This window comes from Theropithecus gelada, chromosome 13 (genome assembly GCF_003255815.1).
Source record: "Theropithecus gelada isolate Dixy chromosome 13, Tgel_1.0, whole genome shotgun sequence".
NCBI classification, from domain to species: domain Eukaryota; kingdom Metazoa; phylum Chordata; class Mammalia; order Primates; family Cercopithecidae; genus Theropithecus; species Theropithecus gelada.
This window is the reverse complement of record NC_037681.1, coordinates 90207646-90220491: the sequence shown is the minus strand read 5'-3', so window position 1 is coordinate 90220491 and position 12846 is coordinate 90207646. Positions and strand designations below refer to the sequence as shown.

General features: G+C 40.4%; 1 protein-coding gene and 1 pseudogene across 2 annotated transcripts in view; one reads left to right on the top strand and one right to left on the bottom strand.

The window, feature by feature from the left end:
• The window catches only part of AAK1 (AP2 associated kinase 1), a 165050-nt gene that overhangs the window by 35918 nt on the left and 116286 nt on the right, over window positions 1-12846 (top strand). The window lies entirely within an intron of this gene.
• Window positions 7135-10906, bottom strand: LOC112605205 (annotated as a pseudogene).

Sequence of the window (12846 nt, the reverse complement as noted above, 5' to 3'; positions counted from 1 at the left end):
ATGGCTCTTCTGAGTGAATAAGCAGGGAGAGAAGGTTAGACATAGAAACAACATGAGCAAAGATACAAAGGGAGGAAAGTGCAAAGCATGTTCCTAGGACCGTGAATTGTCCTGCGTAGCTGGAATAGTGAGTTTATGGGGGTGGAGGGGAGGAATGGGCTGAGCAGTAGCTCTAGATCACATCCTAAAGGCCTTGAATGCCACAGATGAGGTCTATGAACCTTCTTCTCTAGGCAATGGGACACTGTTGAAAGTGTCTGTAGAAGAGATGGAAAACATATTAGTGGTTGCCAGGAATTAGGGGCAGTGTAGGGGCCGGGGGAAGATAGGGGAGGAGGATGACTATAAAGAGGCAGCATAAGAGATCTGTGTGGTGATGGAATAGTTTCTGTATCTTGACTGTGGTTTTGGTTACACAAATCTGCACATTATAAATTTACATACAACTACACATACATATGAGTGCATGTAAAACTGGTGTAAAACATCCTCAGCGTGTTTTTAAAGTCTCTGCCTCAGCCTGGAGTGAATAAGTTCTGTAGATTGTGCCGGTGGCAGTTTCCTGGTTTTGATGTTGTAAATGTCACCATTGGGGGAAACTGGATGAAGGGTACATGGATCTTCTCTGCACTATTTTCACAACTTCCTGTGAATCTGTACTTAATTCAAAATAAAAAGTTAGAAAAAAATGCATAAGAAGGAAAAGGCAGAGCAGGGAGAATAGTTAGGGTTTCCACTAGTTTACCATGATTTCATTGTGAAATGCTATGTTCACATACCATGTAAGATGCTTGGGAGGCATCTTTTTCAGAAGTTACAAAACACAGTGTCTACCCTTGAGAAATTTGCTGTTGAATGGAGGAAACAGACATGTTTTAAGTAGTGATCATTCTGTGTGCTGGCTTTTAGTAGTAAAGGTAGGTACACAGCAATGTGAGAGCAATGAAAAAGGGGACAAACTGCTGGGGTAGGGAGGGCTTCATGGTGACACAAGGACTGGACTGACTCCAGGGAAGAGTGGGAGTTTGTGTGGCACATGCTGGGGCTCTGTAAAAGCCCAGGTGAGACATAAGGCTGAAATTAGTGGTAGGAAGAATTGAGAGTAGGGAATGGATTCAAGAGCATTTTGGAGAAGCATTGATGCAAATTGTTGAAGTACTGTGTGTTGAGACAGAGAGGGAAGAGTCTGAGGTGACTTAAGTTTTCAGCTTGACTGACCGAAAGCATGGTGGCTCCATTAGCCAAAATTTAGAGTCAAGAAGGAGAAAGGTTTTGGCTAGGGTATGTTTAGTGTAAGGTATCTGAGGGACTCCATGCAGAGAGGCTGGGGTGCAGTTGGGGTGTGGCACCCGGGAGAAGCAGCGCCAGAGCTAGAGCTGTATTGGATCCTAAGGTGCAGCCCCACTGGACCGCTTGCCACTTCCCCAGTCATCCTCCGCATGTTTTTAAAGTCTCTGCCTCAGCCTGGTGTGTCCCTCTCTTCTTTTTCCATCCTGTGAAATCCCACCCCTGCGTCAGCTCGCATGTTCCTTCAGTGTCTACTTCAGAATAGAGGTGATGGCTTTGAACCTTACGAGCTTGTGGATTTTGTCCACTGATACTATGGTGAGGCAAGAAGATAAGAGGATGAGTTAGCAATGAGCATTTGGAGGTGTCGTGCCCTAGAGGAGGAGAGGAACAGTTGGAGAGGAGAAGCATGAAAGCAATGAGGCCACATGGAAGCTTGGCTGCCCAGCCTTTGCAGAGCTGCCCACCCGGAATTAGACATGACCAGGAGAAGAAATAGGCCGTGAGCTAAATCGTACAAGTTCATGACAACATGAAAGATAAGCATTCACTCTGCGTCACCCCAGAGCTCCATCTCCTGTGTAAAGCTGCCTGACATTGAATGGTGTCTGACCAGCCTGATTAATTTTTAATATTTGATTCTCTGGTGAGTTGACTAGGCATTGAGGTGCATCAAAGGTAGCTTTTGTTTTTATGAAGTTGGTCAAAATAACACTGGAGAGTCAGATTACTGCAACCTTGAGCTCTGGTTGTTCTGAAGGGATGAGATCAGACTCTCTAACCTAGTTTCAGAAGGATCTTTGCCTTTTGCAAGGGAAGTTATTTGAAACTGGAAGTGGGTATGCTTCCTCTTGGATTCTGTATCTCTTATTATCGGAAAATGCCTCATTTTTCAGCCACAGATAGAAAACAGCATCAGTGCATCAGGCTTCCAATTCTGTCCATGACTCAAATGATGTCTGAGTTCTGAAAACCTGCTGCCAACTCCTGAAACACCAGAGAATTTAAACACAAATGTTCTCTAAATAATATGCTTCTTACACTGTGTAGTCTGCAAAGCAGATGATGATGATGATGATTTTAATTCTGCACAGTAACTCCTTAATTCTCTAATTTCGCCATCTTTCAAATTGTATTCCTAAATGTTCTCTCTTAAAATCTTACATTTTGTACCCTGTTATCTTTCTACACAGAGCCCTTCATAGCTGAGGATGGATAGTATCTGAGTGGTGAGAACCTACATGTGAGGAGAGCTGCTCTGAAGTGACTCACATGTGGATTTGCGACCTTCTGGAGTGATGGCTGGTTAGGCAGGAGGGGGAAGATCATGGAAAGGGAGGTGATAGTGTGGACTCCATTTTATCAGTGGTATGCTTTGTGAGAGCCTGCAAACTAACAGAGGAATTGCCTTTTGTTCTCACAATAGGGTTCTCTCTCTCTCCTCTGTGTCTTGCTTGCTGGCTCAAGATCTACCTACTTGTAAAGATGCTTTCACAAGCTGGAAAGACACCACAGTGTTATGGACTGTGAGGAAACTCTATTCTACCCACTTCTGCCTTACTTGAAAATTTTTACAATAATCATGATTACTTTTGTAATCAGAAAAGTTACAAACAGTCCCACTGGAAAAATAAACATTTAAAAGTAAGGAAAAGATGTTCAAATATTGAAAATGCCTCTTTGTTGAATTTCTAAGTCTTTTGTCTTTTTTGACTTCCATAACTGATAAATTATTTTAATGAATTTCTTGATATTTGTCCATCTCTCCATCCATTCATCCTTACTTTTCTGAACCAACTTGATTTTGCCATGGTGTCCTATTCTTTTAATGTACTGCCTGATTCAGTGTACTAGTAATTTGTAAATGGGATAATATACAGTTTTCTTTTCTCCTGTACTGAATGCCAGAGTTTTGGTATTAGGGCTGTACTTAACTTGCTCCATAAAATAAATGAGGAAGCCTTTCATATTTTTCTGTTGCTTTTTAAAAATTTGAAATAATAAATACCATCTTTTTTTAGTGAGCTTAGTTTGTGTGAGGCACAATGATTGGAACCCAGATCTGCACAGCTCCCAGGTCTTTGCTCATCCTGTTTGTCACTGCAGTATCAAAGGAGGAAGGCCAGCCTCGGAACCCTGAGTCTCTGTGGCCAGGAACGCCTCAGGGGGCTGGACTTTTCACTCCTCTTGTCCTTTTCTTTTCTTAATTAAAAATTTCATTTTGAAAGAATTTCAGTTACATAAACAGTAGAAAAATGATATAAAAGATTCTCATATACTCTTCACCCAGATTCACCAATGGTTAATATTTTGCTACATTTGTTTTATCATTCCATCTTTATTCACATATTTTTCTGAGTTACTTAAAAGTCAGCCACATAATATATAATATCCCTTTACAATTATTTACAGTATATAATATAAACATTTTAGTGTATATTTCCTTAAAAAAACAATCTAAATAAAAAACAAAGTATAGATGTCACAGTCAGGATATTAACTTTGATATAAACTGTTATCTAATCTGCTTATTCAAATTTTACTAATTGTCCCAGTCATGTCCATTGTAGCAAAAGAAAAACATTTTCCCTCAGTTCAGGTTTTAATCTAGGATCAAACATTGTATTTAGTTGTCATGTCTTTTAAATCTCTTTTAATCTGGAACAGCTCCTTAATCTTACGTTGTCTTTCATGACCTTGACATTTTTAGTGTACAGGCCAATTCTACTTTATAGGATGTTCCTTAATTTGAGTGATTTTGCTGTTCCCTGTGCTTAGATTTAAGGTATGTGTTTTTGACTGGGATACTGCAATGATGTGTCTTTCTAGGTGCATCATAACAAGAGGTCCTGATGCCTACTTGTCCCATCACTGATAACCAACCTAAATCATCTAGTTAACTGGTATCTGCCAGGCTTCTCCACTGTTAAGTTACTATTTTTCACTTTGTAATCAGTAAGTAATTTTTAGGGTGATACTTTGTATATAAATCCTGTTCCTTACCAAACTTTCATGTCCTAATGTTAATGTCCATCCATTTGAAGCAACAAACTGAGACGTGCAAAGTGAATAGACTCTACCCCTTGGAGCTAGAATGAAGCCAAGAGAAAGTGAACCATTCGGTCCATTTAGGCAGATAAGCCAATTTTTATTTTTTTTATTTTTTTAACTCACTACTTACGGTCTTTGGGTTTTGTCTTTGCAAAGGTTAACTGAAATCTAGTCATACTCTTGAGAATAGTGATTGGCTGTAGCTTGTAACCCTTGGGCTCCTATTTTGGTCACCTAGGGCTCAAGATGGGTCCACCCAGTTTATTCTGGTCATAAGTGCCCCTTGGGGCTTTGGCCGATGGCTCTGTTCTATCTTTGGCTCTTTCATCCTTTGTCTTTGCCTCTAAGATGCTGTCAGTTGGAGTCCCAATAAACTGCCTCTGTGCTGAATCACCTATAAACAAGCATTGCTTCTGGCTACAGACTCATCTTATCAGACAGCTCTCTACTGAGCCCAGTTACACAGCTTATGCTATCAATGCTAAGGCTGCAGTTGTATGAGTCACACAAGTAGTTTTTAATATGTCAGAGAGTCCAGAACTGTGTATAATATGAGGAAATGTTAAAAACACCCAGTGGTATACTTGGGCACACTTTAGCTATTGCAGGGTTCCAGACCCCTGCAATAAAGCAAATATCACAGTAAAGCGAGTCACACACATTTTTTGGTTTCTTAGTGCATATAAAAGTTATGTTTACACTGTACTATAGTCTACTAAGTGTTTTAAGCCTACTAAGTGTTAAGTCTAAAAAATGTACATGCCTGAATTTAAACATACTTTATTGCTAAATAGGCTAACAATCATCTGAGCCTTCCATGAGTCATAGTCTTTTTGCTGGTGGAGGGTCTTGCCTTGATGTTGATAACTGCTGACTGACCAGGGTGGTGGTTGCTGAAAGTTGGGGTGACTGTGACAGTTTCTTAAAATAGGACAACAATGAAGTTTTCCACATCCATTAACTCTTCCTTTCATGAAGAAGAGGAACAGTTGTCTGGAGTTTTTGATGCTGTTTGATAGCATTTTACCCACAGTAGCTTCTTTAAAATTGGAGTCATCCCTCCCAAACTCTGCTGCTGCTTTATCAGCTAAGTTGACGTAATTCTAAATCCTTTGTTGTCATTTCAACAATGTTCACAGCATCACAATGAGGAGTAGATTCACCTCAAGAAACCACTTTTTTTGCCATCCATAAGAAGCCACTTCCATCCATTCAAGTTTGATCATGAGATTGCGACAATTCAGTCACATCTTCAGGCTCCACTTCTAATTCTAGTTCTCTTGCTATTTTCACCACATGTGTAGTTGTTGTTACTTCCTCTGCTGAAGTCTTGAACCCCTCAAAGTCAGCCATGAGAGTTGGAATCAGCTTCTTCCAAACTCCTATTAATGTTGGTATTTTGACTTCTCATGAATCATGCATTTTTTTTCCTTTTTTCCTCTTTATTCACAAACTGATTGTTAGTACGAAAAAACTGAGACAGATTAAGAATGCAACTTTGATCTTCAATCTTCTCTTTCCAACTCAATCCTGGAATATTCATAATATTCTAGCCATCGGATTCTCTCCTTTCTTTTTTTGTCTTCAAAGTACTTTTCAAAAAGAAACATACTCCCTGGCATTCTATATTATTCCTGATTTCCAGGTGGAAAAATGAGACAGTGACATCTAAAAACATTGGGGAGGCTGGACCCAGTGGCTCATGCCTGTAATCCTAGCACTTTGGGAGGCCAAGGAAGGAGGATCCCTTGAGCCCCAGGAGTTCAAGACCAGCCTGGGCAACATAGTGAGACTCTGTCTCTACAAAAAAAAAATTAGCTGGATGTGGTGGCATACACTTGTAGTTCCAACTATTCAGGAGGCTGAGGTGGGAGGACCGATTGCACCAGGGAGGTCAAGGCTGCAGTGAGCCGTGATCATACTACTGTACTCCAGCCTCGGTGACAGAGTGAGACCCCGTTTCAAAACAACAACAACAAACACACACACATACATTGCAGACTATATTTTTAAAAACAAGGCAATAATTCAGGCTTTTCTTGCTTTAATTCTCTCTCTGTTACCACAATAAAATGTTTAACAAAGTCCAAGAGATTACTGACACACAATAACAACCTAAGACTTAACATTAATGGAACTATCAATAATAATCAGTGAAATAACTGGAAAAGCATCACATGTAAAGAGTGATTTGCTATTCTATTTATATGATATTGAAACTGTCATAACATTTACAGACCCAGAAAGTTTGAGGTAATATTGAATAATAATTGATAACTCTGAAATACTGCAACATTGTGAAGGACCTTCTAAATGACCAAAAACAGATGAAATTTTGTTTGATATAATTTCAGTGAAGTTTTTTTTCTTACACAGAACTATATATATATTTTTAATTAGTAATCCACATAAGTTATACACAAAATTAAGTGACTAGATTGTTCAATAAAACTCTACATTGCTGTCTTATTATGGACTAATGAGCTTATAATTCACTGTCACTTTTAAGAAATTCTAGTCTATGGACATGTTCAAATTGTTTGGTCTTATTAGTTTCATTAGCAAAAACTACCAATTACTTTATATTTAATTCTTTTGAATATCATCTTTAAAGAGCCTGACTTGAATTTTGTCAAAATAAATCCCACTTTAACTCTCCAGTTTCTAGTTTGTGGGTTCTTCATGAGTTTCAGTTCAGTGTAAGCTAGCACATGGACCTCCCCATGAATTTTCCACAACTTTAACACTTTCCACAAAGTGTCATGTCCTTCTCTAGGCTTTTGGTAGAATGTGAAGTTAATAATGGCATGTGATGTTCCTTAGCATAATCTACCAAAAAGTGATGATCTCCTTGAAAGAAAAGTCATGGGCTGCAATCACACATCTGAGTTGACAGACATCCACATCAACTCTACATAAAAAGAAAAGGGGTGGGACGTAGCGGCTCACACCTATAATCCCAGCACTTTGGGAGGCTGAGGAAAGTGGTCGCTTGAGCTCAGGAGTTTGAGACCAGCCTGGGCAACATAGCAGGACCCCAGTCTCAACAAAAAATACAAAAATTATCTGGGTGTGGTGGTGTGCACCTGTAGTCCCAGCTACTCGGGAGGCTGAGGTGGGAGGATCACTTGAACTCAGGAGGCAGACGTTGCAGTGAGCTGAAATCACACCACTGCACTCCAGCCTGGGCACTAGAGTGAGAACCTGGAGTATAAATATCCACTTTTAAGAAATTCAAACAGATCCCAACATAAACGTCTTCAAACTTAATGGGTTTTACGTGACTCATCATTTATAGATCCTTGGCACCAAACCTCTGGACATTATATAACCCAACATACTGCAGTATGGAGAGAACACCATGAAAGGATACTTCTGGTATAAAATATGGGGTTTTTGGTGAAATCCTCTGTAGGAATAATGGTTACTTAGAGGATAACCTGTGAAAAACTTCTCTGCTTTCAGTTTAAAGGATACTTTACTAAATTTCAGATATTGATGGAAACATCAGTGTCTGTATTCAGGATGTACTTGGCATTGGGGCAAAACTCAGTTACCCACCTGAATACCATAATGGTTTTCAAGGTCATGTTATTATATGTATCCAAAACATCTGGTTGCATTATGTCACCATAAAGAAGGTGTTCACCCTCTAAGCACAGTGCTAACATTTTGTCTTCCCTTTCAGATATAACGTAAGACTCTCTTATCTCCACCAACACTTTTTTTTTTCATCTCAAGTAACTCCAGTGGCCTGCGTGGCTTTCATATTTGAGGGATGGGAGGTTACTGGGATGACGAGAAATGGTTGGTTGGTTGGCTGGTTGATTTCGAGACAGGATCTCACTCTGTCGCCCAGGCTGGAGTACAGTGTGGCATGATCATGGCTCACTGCAGCCTTGACCTTCTGGGCCCAAGCGATCCTCCCAGCGAGTAGCTGGGACTAGTGGTGCATGCCACCATGCCTGGCTGTTTAAAAAAAAAAAAATTTTTTTTTCTTTTGGTAGAGATGGGATCTCCCTCTGTTGCCCAGACTGGTCTCGAACTCCTGAGTTCAAGTGATCCTCCTGCCTTAGCCTCCCAAAGTGTTGGGATTACAGGCATGAACCATTGCACTGGGTACAGAAATGGGTTTTGATGAGAGCAGTTTGAATGCTCTCAAAATGCAAAGTGAAGGTATTGTCTGTAAATTGTCTCATACTCCAGAAGCACATCCAGTTTATATGTTCTGTCACATTGTAGTGGGGGAAGGCTGAGGTAACACATCACAAGGAAACTCAGGAGCAATAGCAACAGGAGACCCCATGTGAGGGATCCTTGTGACATCCTATTTGGAAGGGCTGTCCAGGGAGCTGGGGCTGTCCAGAGAGCCAGAGCCATCCACAGCAGCTCAGAAGCGTGCAAGCTGCAGGTTCTTCCTCTTGATTAATTTCCTGTCAATGAAATACTTTCAGTTTCACCAGTTGAACATTTAGCAGTATGTAGTTTTCAAAAATAATGCTACCAAAAAACAGAGAATCTCAGATTGGCTTAAAATTCTGCCATATACTCCTTATAAAACACACACCTGTAGAATTTCAGATGAGATTAAAGCACTAGCTGAAGTTTTTTGTTGTTTTCTGTATTCCACGCTTTAAGTAAAACACTCAGATTTGCTGTGAACACAGTGAAAACAGAAAAAAAAAAAGACACAATTTGGTAATATTTCCCTTTGTAGTAGCTTTTCCTAACAAAACAGCCACCTCCTAAACACAGGCACTGGTAACACCCTCACCTTCTACTCCCCCGCTACCATGGCAAAAACCCCCAGCCACTCCTGTGGGCAATGGAAGCCAGAGAGTGCACCCTGGGGCAAGACAAGGTGGCCAACAAGCAGCTTCAGCCTGGACTCACCACCACATACCCCAGCATTCTTCTGCGTCGCCCACGGCCCCACCAGGCTCCTCCAGCATTCACCTGAGCAGGGAACTGCTAGTCACAGAGGCCCACTCCCTGAGGTTTGGTGGCTCAGCTCCTGCCATGCTCCAGAAAAGCATGAATGGTCCTAGTGATATCTAAGATGGTGAGTCCTTTCCAGAAGGTTTTAAATTTACTTTGCCCAGATCCATCAGAGGAATCTCTTGTCTGTGGCAGCTATTGCCTTATGAAATGTATTTCTTAAATAATGATACTTGAAAGTCAAAATTCCCTAGGCATGGTGGCCCACGCCTGTAATTCCAGCACTTTGGGAGGCTAAGGTGGGCGGATCACCTGAGGTCAGGAGTTCAAGACCAGCCTGGCCAACATAGCGAAATCCTGTCTCTAGTGAAAATACAAAAATTAGCTGGGCGTGGTGGCAGCTGCGTGTAATCCCAGCTACTGGGGAGGCTGAGGTGGGGAGAATTGCTTGCAGCCAGGAGGCCAAGGTCTCAGTGAGCCAAGACTGCGCCACTGTACTCCAGCCTGTACAACAGAGTGAGATTTTGTCTCAAAAAAAAAAGAAAAGAAAAAAGAAAGTCAAAATTACTCCTTGATCCATGAGCTACAGAATGTATGTTGTGTTAGCAGGTATGAAAACATTAATCTCCTTGTGCATCTCCATCAGAGCTCTTGGATGACTAGGTGCATTGTCAAGGAGCAGTAATGTTTTGCAAGGAATTTTTTTTTTCCTGAGTAGTAAGTCTACAGTGGGCTTAAATTATTCAGTTAACCATTCTGTAAACAGATGTGCTATCATCCAGGCCTTGTTGTTCCATTTATAGAGCACAGGCAGAATAGATTTAACATAACTCTTAAGTGTCCTAGGATTTTCAGACTGGCCAATGAGCACTGGCTTTAACCTAAAGTCACCAGGTGCATTAGTTCCTAACAAGAGCGTCAGCCTGACCTTCGCAGGTTTGAAGCCAGGCACTGACTTCTCCTCTCTAGCTATGAAAGTCTTAGACGGCATCTTCTTTCAATATAAGGCTTTTCATCTCTGTTGAGAATCTGTTGTTTAGTGAAGCCACCTTCATCAATGGTCTTATCTAGATCTTATGGATAACTTGCTACAACTACATCAGCATTTGCTGCCTCACCTTGCACTTTTATGTAATAGAGATGACTTCTTGCCTTAAACCTCATTAACCAAATTCTGCTGGCTTCAGACTTCTTCTGGAGCTTCCTTACCTCCTCAGCCTTCATAGAATTGAAGAGAGTTAGTAGTGCCTAGCTCTAGATTAGACTTTGGCTTAAGGGAATGTTTTGGCTGGTTTGATCTTACATCCAGCACACTAAAACTTTATCCATATCATTCATGTAGCCCTTCAAATTTCCTTCAAGAGGCTGGGTATGGTGGCTCATGCCTGTAATCCCAACACTTTGGGAGGCTGTGGTGGATGGATCATTTGAGGTCAGGAGTTCGAGACTAGCCTAGCCAACTTGGTGAAACCCCGTCTCTGCTAAAAATACAAAAACAACTAGTCAGCTGTTGTGGTGGTGCGTGCCTGTAATCCCAGCTACTCAGGAGGCTGAGGCAGGAGAATCGCTTGAACCCAGAAAGCAGAGGTTGCAGCGAGCCAAGGTCACACCACTGCACTCCAGCCTGGGCAACAGAGTGAAACTCCATCTCAAAAACAAACAAAACAAAAAGAAACAAAATCCTAACCTTTTCCATGCTGATAGTGCTCACACAAACATGGTGAACGTTCCTAAAACCCGCTGGACTTTTGTAAGAAGTGTGGCAAGCACCAACCCCACAAAGTGACACAGTAAAGAAGGGCAAGGATTCTCTGTATGCCCAGGGAAAGCAGCATTATTACAGGAAGCACAGTGCTATGGTGGGCAAACTAAGCTGATTTTCTGGAAAAAGGCTGAAACTACAAAGAAGATTGTGCTAAGGCTTGAGTGTGTTGAGCCCAACTGCAGATCTGAGAGAATGCTGGCTATTAAAAGAGGCAAACATTCTGAACTGGGAGGAGATAAGAAGAGAAAGGGCTAAGCGGTCCAGTTCTAAGTGTTACCTTTTCTTTTATTATGAAAACAATAAAATCTTGAGTTTATATTCACTTAGAAAAAATTCCTTCAAGAACATTTTCTTTGCATTCACAACCTGGCTTACTGTTTGGTACAAGAGGCCTCACTTTCGGCCTGTGGAAATTAGACATAGTAGTGTTCTCTTTCGTCAATAGCCACATTCCTGGCAGTAGTAACCATGAAAACATGGCTCTCTGCTATGTGTTACCACACACCTCTGTCATGTGGTTAAGTATAAAGTACTGAATTGCAAATCATTTATTTTGAAATTCATTCATATAAATAAATAAGTTCAAAGTTATCCTCACGATAACATGACTGTCCTTCAAATTTCAGTAAGTTTTCTTGAGTTACAAAGAATTATGTGGAGGTACAGCTCTTGCCCTAAGGGGCTACACACAGTCCACAGGATCCTCCTGCTTGAACTAAAGACCATACGTGGGTGCCAGATGTCAATGGGCATATGTCTTATTTTTGAATGTCTTTGGATGTATGTGTTACGGTGGAGACAGTTGAACAACTGTGCTAAAACCTCGCTTTGAATTTAGAGATATACCACTACGTCCCCTTCCCTTCCCAAAGAAAAATTTGGGGGCAGTAGAAAGTGCTCACAAAAGCCGATTCCAACTTGTACCTTAGGAGAGACCCTGTCCCCTCCCTCAGTCTTTTTTTCTTTCTCATTTTTATTAATGAGTTCTTATACTTTTGATTTACTGTTGAATTAAAAGCAATACATTAAAATGGAGAAGGACACCAACCTGACAGTAGTGAACAATGGCAAGAGCCACTAAGGTCAAAGACAGAAATATTAAAGCTGGCGGAGGAGTTAAAAGAATTACAGTCTGGAGCTACCTAATGAGTGAGGGAAGCAGCATTGTATACCCTAGTAGCCTCTGAGGCATCCCAGCATTGAGTGAAAAACGGGTAATAAATGTTTGTAACGATTTCTCCAGTTAACTAGAAAAGGTGGAATTTTATCCAGTATGCAGTTTGGAGCATTGAGATGTAAATAGTAGCTTATCTTGAAAACTTTTACTGCAACTAATTCACATTAATTGTAAATATTTAGAAACATGAAAGAAAAAATATATAAAACTGCTCATATCACCCATAGATTTAATTACTTGTGGCACGTTGGTATGGTATTTAGCTCTTCAGCCCTTTTCTATGTATAAAGATAGTATATAATAAGATATATTTGCATATTATATAAAATACATGTTATATAACATATATACCAAATTTATGTGTGAGAACATGAAGCCTGCTTTTTTATTTAAAAAAAATTTACTTGGGTAAAAATACACAATAAAAAGTATACCCTCTTAACTATTTCGTAAAGCCGGTTTTTTAAAATTCAATAATATGTTGTGAACATTTTTCCATATCACTGAGTATAGATGTTTATTTTAAGGCTGCATGGATATACCATAATCTAGTTAGTCAATTTCCTAGTGCTAAATATTTAGGTTTCCAACTTTGGTTATTAACACTGCATAAAGCATCTTTAAATAT